General features: G+C 40.6%; 1 long non-coding RNA gene across 1 annotated transcript; it reads left to right on the forward strand.

Moving 5' to 3' along the window:
• Positions 1–3374, forward strand: LOC142578322 (uncharacterized). The gene is made up of 2 exons (XR_012827211.1): positions 1–915; positions 1888–3374. It is a non-coding gene; the product is annotated as an uncharacterized LOC142578322 (long non-coding RNA).
• Positions 3375–12983: the final 9609 nt, after the last annotated feature.

The following is a 12983-nucleotide window of genomic DNA, read 5'->3' on the forward strand; positions in this document are numbered from 1 at the left end:
GGGGACGCTCATAACATCCATCCACGTATACAGCGCAAATACACATGTAATGGATGTTCATAAGACGCTCTCACTTTATTCTGGCTGCTCTCACTTTATTCTATGATATGCCATTTTCTTGCTGGACATCGATCGATCGCTGCTACTTTATATAATGGATGTTTGCGCATGAAATGTACATTTCTTCAGTACAACGAAATACACAAGCAGTGGGCGAAGTGAAAGAAGAATGTACATGCGCCCAAAACTTTCGTGTTGCAGATTCTGATTTTTCGTAGACTTCTTTGTTTCCAATTTTGGAAAAGTAATCGATAAACAAGGTACAGTACATTCAGCAATTAACTGATATATAGCAGAAAAAAACGCATAGAAATTATATGAAGGGACTCTACTACACATTTTAAAACGGCGACAAACCTCGCGTGCGCAAGTTATTGCGTGGCCTCCGATACTTGACACTTTGTCTCGGAGGCCATGTGTGTCGAACGTAAGAAGCCGGAAGCACGCCATAAATGTCGCACTAAATGAAAAATAATGTTTAAAGACGTTAGAAACGTTTGATGATTTAAAAAAGATTTTGCGTATCATTATTGTCCAATTATCAATTATCCTCACAGTCGCGTGCCTGCAATACGCCACGATAAGCGCAGGCCCGCGCAGGCATCAAGCAAACCATTGAGGCAAGCCAAAGGCGTTGGGCAAGCATATACGGGAATCGCGCTGAGCCGTGCTCTTCTGTAATGTTACCAGTACCGTGCTCCGTAAAGGGCTGCAGAAAATGGCAAGATAGCGACCCTTTCCGTTCTCAAAATGAACCACTTTTAGGTTGCGGTGCCTGATGCTGTGACACCTCATTTCTTATTCTCGCCATGTCTGCAGTGGTGTCCGGTCGTCAGCAAGTACATGCTTTTCAAGGTATGTCGGCGGTTTGTTTTTGTACTACTTCTTTTATGCCGGTAATGAGTGCTTAGCATGGGCCCGAAGAGCTGATGCATAACGCAAACACACAACGGTTTCAGCAGTACCCTTCAAGGCATGTCGGCGGTGTTTCTTCTCTGAATATTATTAAACTGAGCTAGTTTGAACAGCTGAACTACAACCCGAAACAAATGGTGACAGGCAAGCGACCTTCTTGTCTGTCTCACTTTGTTCCGTATTTGTCCGCAGGTTTTGTGCGCAACGTAACAATGGTTTCAGTGGTTCTGGCTAACGTTTTCGATAGTGGTGCTCGATGTGAGGTAGTCACCGTTCATGCATTGCTTTTGTTCTGTCTGCGGGTGGAGGTCTTTTGTAGTAAGAGCTGTCTGTAGAGCTATGCGATATTTTGCGCGCTTTGTTCCTCCTCTGTGCGTTTACATTGCTTCTGCGTATAGCGTGCAGTATTACGTGCTTGTATCATTTGTAGGCACAAGCCATGTACTTTTCAAGTTTTCTTGAACAATCTTTTTGCACATTATATAAAGCTTCTCTGTGCTCTACTGCTTGCAGGGACAAATTTCAATGTCAGTGGTACTATTTAAGCAGATGCCTTAGATCTGCCCCCATGATAAAGGAGATGCTAAAGGTGTGGATTTCTACTCTAAGATTTTAATCTAATCACTGATTTTATAGAAGCTGAAAACTGGTTACTTTAGGCGTTTTAAGCTACTTTGTCTGTATTCAGAAATGTGCCTTAACTTCAAGCCCAGGCTTGATTTGGTCAACGTAAAGCCTGATGCGAATGTGCCCGAGGGAAGGCAATGAGTATCTTGGACACTTTCACGCCTGTCGTTATAGCGAGAAAATCAAGCATGGGGTTCAAGTAAGGGTGAATATCTGAAGGTGGGGTAAGTAATAAGCGATGCGTTTGCATAGTTGTAAAGATTCTGTCCTCTTTTTCATGTTTAGGATGCTCAAGCCAGCCAGCACGAGAGTGGTCTTCCATGTACGATTCGCCCTCCAGCCCCGCATAGCATCGTACCGTGTGCCTTTAGCAGTGCTAACAAATTTTCTTCCTCTTTTGAAACTGGTAGCGGTATAACGTAACGATAATAACTACAAGGCTAAAGCTATCTTCAGTGCAAAAAAATAATGTTCCCTTTGAAGTGGCAACCTTAACATGAGCACTCACTGCAACATGTTTCCTTGGTGGTACTGCTGCGGGGGCCAATGCAATTAATCACTGCTGCTATGTTGAGGCTAGTGTGAACACCAACCAGATAACGCTACAAAGATGTGATGTAGCAGCTCGTCTCCAGCATCAGCTGAATCAATGCTTTGGCCTTTCGTGGCACCTGATTGCATTGCAAGTAGTGCTGTATGTTTTCAAAAATGTGACAAATGTAGAATTCTGTTACCTGGTGTCAGGCTGAGTGCACGGAAAGCAATGAGACTGTTTAAAAGGAAAGGGCTGATTTGATACTGCTACGAGTGGCTCAGCACTCTCAGCAGCATGGTATGGCCTGGTGCCACTGCACTTGGTTGACTACTGCATACCAGGTAACCACTAACTGCAATTACATTGACATTGCTTATGATCCATGAATCTACACACTAATTGGCTGTAGTCTCACTCGCATGGAAATAGTTATTCTACTTAAATAATTTATAGAGCATACCTTGGTTGTACTTGGGCTGCATGCTTACATATTCGAGGAAAATGAGGCAGAAATTAAAATACTTCCTCGTTATAAGTCTTCATTTCTAAGAGTGAGAACATGTTAAAACAATTTTTTTTTATGCAGCAGCTGTGTTCCGAATATTTCTTCTTTATGGAGAAGCTAATTTGGCACCCTTTTGCTTCAACGGCTTACCTGCTTCTCTTACACAATTTATCACTGTGCTAACGTATCGATGGTTTTCAGATTGTTTTTCCTATAGGATATACTGTTTGACCTTCAGCTGTTGCTGTCCTTTATGTTTCACTGTGTTGTTTCTATTCTTTCTTTTTTCTTTTGCTGAATACAAGGCTAGTAAAATAGTGCTTTGATGTTTCCATATGTGAATTAAGTCTCATAATGTGCCCTCTGTGTTTTATTTTACTAGAGAGAATGCAGCTAACACTGTTGTTGGCCACCTAAGAAATCGTTTTTTACGAGAAGTGTTCCTTTTCAAGCATTTCTTTTATGGTATTATTTTATTTATCCTTTAGTAGGTTTATGCTTAACTGTTATGCAAAAGCAATATTTTTATATTGGTTCATGCGTTAAGTGCTTATTGTGCCATTCAGAAACCAAGAGATGGCATTATGCTGTATTTTTGTGTACACTTTATTTTCATGAGACAGCTGCAGCATGCCATTGTATTTCACTGCAAACATTGTGTATATCATTACGTATTTGTCAAACGGTTGATACCAATAAGAGGTTTCACAATAAAAAGGCTGGTGGTGACAACTTGAGTTTTATTCACTTAGTGATAGTGGCACTTTGGTTAGTTGTCCCAAATGGTCCAGGAGTGTCCGAGAAGCTGGGTACGCCAGTATTCACTGGCTGTAATAGCGTCTCAAGCAGTCTGGGGCAGTCTGGGACAACAAATTGAAGAGGCCCAGTGCATGCGTGCATGACGAATAAAGAAACAGCCAGAAATAGTACAAGGCACATCCAATGGATTTCAGTGTGGATATCTATTGGATGTTGTGGAGACAGCCATACATAGTACAATGCATGTCCTATGGATGTAAGTGTGGTTAATATAGATATCCATTAGATGTACTAAATATATATTGGATGTTGTGGATGTCTGTTATATGCTACATAAATTCAGCCCCGACATCCCCACAGCGTACCACTTGCATGTTCTGGATGCATTTGTAATGATCCATAGTACATCAATGCAACGTTTTCTGGATAAATCTGGGTATCTAATAGACGTACTGAATGTCCAAAGTGTACCATATGGACATTTAATGGATGTATCTGGGTAATTGCCTCTTCCTACACTTGGGACGCCAAAGACTTGAAAAACTATAGACCGGTCAGCTTACTGTCCGTTGCCTACAAAGTATTTACTAAAGTAATCGCAAATAGGATCAGGAACGCCTTAGACTTCTGTCAACCAAAGGACCAGGCAGGATTCCGTAAAGGCTACTCAACAATAGACCATATTCACACTATCAATGAAGTGATAGAGAAATGTGCAGAATATAACCAACCCTTATATATAGCTTTCATTGATTACGAGAAAGCGTTTGATTCAGTCGAAACCTCGGCAGTCATGGAGGCATTACGGAATCAGGGTGTAGATGAGCCATATGTGAAGATACTGGAAGATATCTATAGCGGCTCCACAGCCACCGTAGTCCTCCACAAAGAAAGCAACAAAATCCCTATAAAGAAAGGCGTCAGACAGGGAGATACGATATCTCCAATGCTATTCACAGCATGTTTACAGGAGGTATTCAGAGGCCTGGAGTGGGAAGAATTGGGGATAAAAGTTGATGGAGAATACCTTAGCAACTTGCGATTCGCTGATGATATTGCCTTGCTTAGTAACTCAGGAGACCAATTGCAATGCATGCTCAATGACCTGGAGAGGCAAAGCAGAGGGGTGGGTCTGAAAATTAATCTGCAGAAAACTAAAGTATTGTTTAACAGTCTCGGAAGAGAACAGCAGTTTACAATAGGTAGCGAAGCACTGGAAGTGGTAAGGGAATACATCTACTTAGGGCAGGTAGTGAACACGGATCCGGATCATGAGACTGAAATAACCAGAAGAATAAGAATGGGCTGGGGTGCGTTTGGCAGGCATTCTCAAATCATGAACAGCAGGTTGCCACTATCCCTCAAAAGGAAAGTGTATAACAGCTGTGTGTTACCAGTACTCACATATGGGGCAGAAACCTGGAGGCTTACGAAAAGGGTTCTGCTGAAATTGAGGATGACGCAACGAGCTATGGAAAGAAGAATGATGGGTGTAACGTTAAGGGATAAGAAAAGAGCAGATTGGGTGAGGCAACAAACGCGGGTAAACGACATCTTAGTTGAAATCAAGAAAAAGAAATGGGCATGGGCCGGACATGTAATGAGGAGGGAAGATAACCGATGGTCACTAAGGGTTACGGACTGGATTCCAAGGGAAGGGATGCGTAGCAGGGGGCGGCAGAAAGTTAGGTGGGCGGATGACATTAAGACGTTTGCAGGGAAAACATGGCCACAATTAGTACATGACCGGGGTAGTTGGAGAAGTATGGGAGAGGCCTTTGCCCTGCAGTGGGCGTAACTAGGCTGATGATGATGATGACACTTGTTATACTTCGCCGCAATACTTTCGCGTATGCTTCACCGCTTAACACATCTGTATCGAGGCGAAGCTGACTTTTGGGAACCAGCATTATGCAACGTTTCGTGCTTTCCGAGCTTTGAGACCAATCGCGAGGTCCACAAAGTCGGAGTCCCAGCACTTGTTGACAGCGACGAATTCTTTCAATGAAAAACACGGCACCGAACGGAAAGAAGCAGCTAGGCCTAGCGTTGCCGCGATGTTGGCTGCGGCTGCCAGCGGAACTGCCTGCCAGAGCGCCGGTTCGAGACTGCGAGTAATCGAAATGGCGGCGGTGTTGGCTTCGATTCACGCCGTTTCGGACCTGCGGTAACTGCAAGAAGTTCGGAAAATCGGACTGCCAAAGGGTTCCTGCGTCCGAAATTTCAGACGTTCTTATACATTAACTATATGGGGTATGTGGTGGTGCCACGGAGCCGTCCGAATTATCGGGTGTCCCGAAAGTCGGTTGTTGACTGTACACTGGCAACTCCAGCCGAAGACACGGCCTCGGAGACGGTTCGCTACGATTCTTCTATGTTACTCGAGCCAGCCTTACCGCAGCTTTCGCTCCCTTTCAATAAAATTACAGCTAATTTTCCCTGATAGAAGCACAGATTCCCCGAGTTTTCCCTCAGTATTTAGAGACTATTCAAAATCCCTGAGAATTCCCGGTTTTGCCAGTTGGTAGACACCCTGTAAACACTTCTTTCCCTTTTGACCATACCAACTGTACTGAACGCCAACAGTCCTGAAATAGGTACTTCCTAATGTTAGCCGTCACAGCACACACATTGCTTCCACCGATAAGGGACAGCGCCTTGCGCTGTTGGAAAAAAGCTGTATACAAGCTCTGGTAGAATAAAAATATAGAAAACTTACCCGTTGTTTGCGATCTGGTCCACAGTCTGCGATGCTTTGTTGCAGGTGCTCCACATTATGTACAGAAGCCTAAAGGTAAACCTGTACAGCAGGCTCGTCAATCTCGTCATAGGAAATGGGAAAGTTCATTCGAAATAGGAAAAGTACACAGGAAATATTGTAAAAGACATCTGAATCCCTAGCTCAAGGTTAGTTCGGATCCATGTAAGTTATTATGTACAATCCCAACGGCAATACGACAAAGTATAAATAAATCATATGCACATAAATATTCATGAATAAACAAAAAGCAGGGTACTTGTAAAAGCTACGAGAAACCTAGAGAAAGGAATTTGAACGTAGTAACTACTACCCACTGCAAGTGAAAAAAAAGCAAAAAGAAACACACACAAACATAAATACACCAGCTAGATGAAAATCCTATGCAAATAATAGCAGTGAGTGATAACGGAATTTTAATGATATTGAAAAAAATTTGGCTTGCTTTACTTCCGATGGTAAGCTGTTCCATAGGAGTGCTCCAGTGCGGTTTAACCTCCTCCTTCCATATACATTATGCATTTTTGGCAAGAGAAAATTTTCCTTAAGTTCGCTGCATGTATTGCTTCTGGAGTATAAAAAAATTGATGAACTCGAAGGGCAGTTAGTGGATATGCTATTATAATTAAAAGGCAGTATACTTTAACTTTGATACAGCGGCATTGACTCGATTCAAACTTATTTAGCAGTATGTCATGATCCACAGTGTCAAACGCTTTTCGCACACCTAGAAATATGCCTAGGACACTTTTGTTGTTCGAGTGAGAATTTATGTAGTCACACAAAGCTAATACTGCTGTAGTTGTCGATATTTTAGCTCGAAAACCATGCTGACAATAAGACAAAATGGATTCACATTCAAGAAATTAAGTGATTCATTGGGCGATAAGTTTTTCAAAGACGGTGTTTAGGCAACTTAAGACAGATATAGGATGGTAGTGTTCCAACAAATTATGGTCCCCATTTCTGTAAATAGGAATGACCTATAGATAACTTTAATAAGTCTGGATAGGTAGCAGTATAGAAAGAGAGATTGAATATTTTTCCAATGGCTTGCACAGTACATCAATGCAATGCTTTAAGGTCACTGTGAATATTCCACCGTGCTCAGTAGAATGTTTGAATGGCATATCGTTAACTACGGACACTATCTCCTCCACTGTAATGTCCACAAAACCAAATGACTTTGTCGTCCTTTTCGGGTAAGTAATAGACGAAAGAAGAGGTACATATTTAGGTATTGTTTGACCAATCATACAGAAGTATGAGTTAAACGACATTACTAAGGATTCCATAGATTTTTAAGTCTGGCATTGTATATTCTCTAACCGATGGCTTGACTACTGGGTTGATAATGCACCATGTAGCCTTTTAATTACCAGAATTACGGACTATTAGATTTGTGTAATACTCTTTTTTAGGAATACGTATAGCGCTAGTTACTATATTTCGAGCCATACAAAATTTTTGTTCATAGTATTTGTTAGCCCTATGTGATTTTACCTTAGTGTGCCAAAAGTCTTTAATTAATTTTAGAAGTCCCTTATTTATTTATTTATTTATTTCAAGTACTTGCAGCGCCCGAAGGCATTATTGCAGGGGACATTATTGCATTATTGTACATAAGCTCGACAAAATACAGAACTTATCAACCAAAAATAACACAGCAATAGAAAAGTTCACGCCGCTATAAGTTCAACAGAAATGCTCTGAACGAGGCTTCAGTGCGACAATCAGCAATTTCCTGCGGTAGCTGATTCCACTGTGATATATTGTGTGTGGAAAAAACGAATGCTTGAAGACGTTTGTTTACAAATAAGTTCTATCTTTAATAAAGAGTGGTCACTTCTGTGAGATAAGAAATGATGAGGTAAAAGGTAAGTTTCTTTATCAATTTTAACCATACCGAAATAAATTTTTAAAAAGCATTTCTAATCTCATGATTTGTCTGCGTGTGCTTAATAATTCCCACCCCAAGTTATCCTTAAATGCAGTAATACTAGAAATAAAGTCATAGTTATTACAGACAAAACGGGCTGCGCGGTTTTGTACATACTCTAGCATATTAGACAGAGTTTTGGTTTGCGGGTCCCAGACCATGCAGGCATACTCTAATATGGGTCTTACGTTCGAAAAATAAAGTAGTTCTTTAATTTTGGGAGGAGCTAACCGGAAGTTGCGCTTAACAAAATTTAGCATTTTACAGGCTTTCGCTGTAACATATTCAACGTGCTTAGTCCAAGTTAAGTTCATCAAAGGACAGATAGGAGTGCTATATCTTTCTTCTAAGGTGTTTGACGATTGCTATGCATCACACAATGCTTTGCTGAAGCTGTCAAATTGCTGTAATACTGGATAGTAATACTGGATAGTTAACTTGAGAAATATAACAATGGCCCTGAGAATGTGTGGATCGATGGAAAAAGACAGCGGTAGCAGAATGATCTGTTACAGCTGCATCATAAACATTACACCAGCATGAATTCGTGTTAAAGTTGCACAAGATATGATCGATCAGTGTGGATGTCAATGAAGTTATACGTGCTGGGATTTTAATGTTGTTATGGAATCCATATGATCCAACCATATTAAAATATTCACTGTCATGGTCCCTTATAGCATCAATATTAATGTCTCCACATATTATTATTTGTTTATTTAAATGGGTAAATAAACTAATAAATGTTCGAAATGTTGCATAAAAGTTGATTTGTTCTTGTTAGGAACACGATAAATTACCACTACAACAAAGCATTGTTAATTCACAACAAGCATATCAAATCCATTTGCATGTGAGTAAGAGTACTTCATGACTGAGCACAATATAGAAGACCTCAGAAGTAGTGCAACGCCACCATCCCTATTTACCGTACTTCGAGGAGTGGAAAAGAATGAATAACCGGGTATATGGTGTAATTCGTCTGAACATAGCCATGTTTCTGAGGTAGCAATAACATCAAACGGGAAAGTATGCAATGACAGAAGAGAGCAAAGATTGTCAATATTTTTGAGCTAGTTGCGCACATTACGATGAATTAAAGTGTAACAGGAGGAACTGTTGACGAAATCATTAACAGACTGAACTATGGTAGCCATGTTAATGTAAAGAACTAACAAATAAGTGATAGGTCATTTTCATTACGAATATTGGCAACCCTTGCATTCTCAGCCTTTCGGGCAAGAATTTTTTCGTTTGTAACCCACACGAATTTCCATTTGTTTGCCTTTTTTGATGGGGATAGCTTTTCCTAGTAGTGTTTTCGTTTCAGGGCAGAGATGCTCGTTAAGGTATACATTCACTGAGCCATCGTATCCAAAATCCTGAGAGCTTAGTTTTTTCTTCTTGAATACTTTAATTATGCATTCAAGAATAGAACGAAACATGCACTTAACTGCAACATTTGGGCGATCTTTCTCTTTACTAGGAATACGATCAATCACATCAAAGTCTGTTTCACTAATGGAAATGTCATGCTTTTTACAAACAGGTATGAATACTACCATGCGGTTTTCGTTTTGTTTTAAGGGAAGTCTCTTGATTTCCAAATTTTGCTGTCGTGTATATTGCTTCAGCTTGATTATTTCACAGCGGGTGGTTTCAAGCTTACTTCGTAGTTCATTATTTTCCTTTTTTAGTAACACTTGTTCTTTCTTCATATCATCAATTCTTGGCTTGAAACTTTCAGTGAAAGTTCAGGAAATGAAGGGATTGCCTAATCTCTTGCATCTCATCTCTCAGAGTAGATCCATGTGAGTCAACCTTGCCTGATAGGTCAATAATCAACTTTGCCAATTCCTCAATCTTAGTTGGTGGCTTGTCAGTCATTATAAAAGACTATTCTAAGTGGTCAAACAGTCAAATAATGCACTAAAGGAGCAGTCACGGAGCGATCCAGTCACTTCTGGTAGGTTATTGTGAAAAGAGGCAAGTCGGTTTACCTGCACGATTCGAAGAAAACGATTAACGCTGGCTGATGCTTCCAGTTGCCTGGACCACTCTGTACTGACGAAGTACTTCGTTGCATGGGCCTTTAAGAATGGTCCGTGTAGCCGCTGGAACAAAGCATAGTCCGTATAGCCGCTGAACAAGCAGAAATTCAGACATGCTGCAAACATAGAAAAGGTATGAATCTAGGAGATTAAACTTGCATCTCGTGAAATTATTCCACTAGAAGTTTGATTAGTTCAACAGGAAAACAGAATTATTTCAAGAATTGGCCCTATAATACCAAATGAAATATAATAAAAATCAGCCATAAATTTCATACCCAATAAGCAGTATTTCTTACATTCATGCATCAGGCTTAATGAATCATGATGAAATTAGCACTAAAAGCAAGATCACAAGCGTATTCACATATTATCGCCCTTTTGATTAAGGGCCACAGTTTTAAATCACTTTGGCCTACAAATGACAATTAGGATTAAAAAGTGCAAGCTGAACACGTGCACTTCTACCACACTGAACATCTGTTGACAGGCAAACAGAGGCTATTCCAACTTACTTTGGTAACTTTCTTGAGGTGAAGCTGATGCCCACGACATGACAAAGGAAAAGCAATATTTCGCAGACTGTAAGACATATCACGTCACAGTAACTGAGAGATAGAAGAGCTGCTGCACTCTTGCAACAGAGGCCCAAATAGAAAGTTTTCCTTAATATCTTCTTTGCATGCATGGTACAGTTAAGTCTTGCATATTCCACCTTACATGACTTGCTACATCGCCACTCTACCAAAACATTTATACAATTTCTCCTATTCATGCACTTTGTTTGTATGACTAAGGTGTCAAAGTCTGAAAGCAACACAGGCAACAAGGGACACCAGTGTAGTGGAAGGCTTTACATTAATTTTGACCACCTTAGGCTGCTTGACATGCACCCAAAGCAACGTATAAGTATGCTTTTGCATAGCACTCTTATCGAAATGCAGCCATGACAGCCAGGAATTTAAGCAAGGACCTTGTGCTCAACAGCAGCGTGCCATAAAGCATTTTGACAAACATATTATTGAGAATCCTCTGTCACTGCCTCCATTAGCTATAGTACGACAAGAACGTACATTACACCAGTTCCCTCCTGAAGATTACCTTGAGAACTGAACATCGGCTCCACAGGCAAGTCGGCGAGAAAAATAAAAGACAAAATATGAAGCTTCATCTGTGTGATCGAGCTCCAAACTACGTTTGCTAAACAGGCTCTTCTACCAGAATGGCGCAGCTGAGGCACGGGTGTCGATGAATTTGCATGAAGATTGAAAAAGACAATGTGAAACTTCTGATGTGTAAAAATGCCCCAAAGTACATTTGCTAAGCAGGCTCTCCTACCAATATGGCGCAGCTGCGAAACAGGTGCTGGCAGTAAGTCTGCGAGGAGGATGAAGAGAAAATGTAAAACTTCTGCTGTGTGAATAAGTCCTAAGACACATTTGCTAAACAGGCTCTCCAACCATAATGGCGCAGCTGCGGCACAGGTGCTGGTGAGTCTACAAGAAGCATGAAAAACACAATATAAAAGTTCTGATGAGCGAAAAAGAAAGCCGAAAACTTCATTTTCTAAACAAATTCTCCTACCAGAATGTCACAGCTGAGGCACAGGTGCTGATGAGTCTGCGAGAAGCATGAAAAACACACAACATAAAACTTCTGATGTGTGAAAAAGTCCAAAATTGCATTGCCAAACAGGCTCTCTTACCAGTGTTGTTAAAGAATTTCACCAAGTATTTACATCAGCAGAACACAATGGACACCGTGCACTCTGAAGACAAACACTTCCAAATAAGGCCCGCTGTAGTTGGCACTCTCTTCGCCATTCATAACATTATTTAGAAGCGTCATACATCTGCCAAAACAATACACGCAGCCTACCAGTAATAAAGCGTATGCAACAAATATGCTGGAGTAAATGGGGAGCTTGTGTGCAGACACTATGGAAGGGCAACTTTCACCTTCTGAAAGCACTAATGCCTTTTGACCTATTTCACATTTTCAGCTACTGTCAAAAACAATTCTAAATGTGCATGCGCACTCACCTCTTACTTGACCCTTTTCTGCTGATGGATTGCTGAAATAGTAAGAGAAAAATATAAATTTATGTCCCCTTAGTGTATAAAGGAAACTGCTACCTTTGCAATTTAGGTGGTACCTCGGCAGATCAACTTCTTCAAAACCAATTTCAGACTCATTAGATGAGCTTGGCCTCAGCACATTCCTTCGGTATTTGCCTCTTCCTTTCTCTATCAACACAGCCAGATCAAAAATAAATAAAAAAGGAAAGAAAGAAAAAAGAAAAGAAACCACATTTGGGACCACGTACCTTGATCTGTAGAAGTTTCACCGTCATCGGTGAGCTCATGTCTTGGTTTCCGTCGAGCCTCTTCATACGATGCTGGGGGAAACATGCACTATATGCAGTTAGCGTCATAAGTCAAAGCTACCTAAATTATCACGTCTTACACTAGTTAATAAATTCTGAAGTACGAATTAGTGCATTAAATATATTAAAATTTCCCAACGACTACTTCGAAGTAGAACAGACGTCAGACAATAAAGAGCTTATTTGCGTTTGATGCATTTCATGATATGGTTCCCAGTAAAAAAAATTGCTCAAACCAGTTGGAAATTTCCAATTGGAACCAATTGAATATTTCCAATTGTGTTTTGGCATAGCCATTGGGAAAATCCAACAGGTCCAATTGGACCACTTGGTTTTTTTCAAAACAATTGGACCCAATTGGTCTCTGAATTAGACTTTGAACCAACATGAAAACCAAAGGACAGGGGAAAAATCCTAAATGGGCTCTAACCTTGATGTGACACAGATA

The sequence above is a fragment of the Dermacentor variabilis genome, chromosome 1 (assembly GCF_050947875.1).
Source record: "Dermacentor variabilis isolate Ectoservices chromosome 1, ASM5094787v1, whole genome shotgun sequence".
NCBI classification, from domain to species: Eukaryota; Metazoa; Arthropoda; class Arachnida; order Ixodida; family Ixodidae; genus Dermacentor; species Dermacentor variabilis.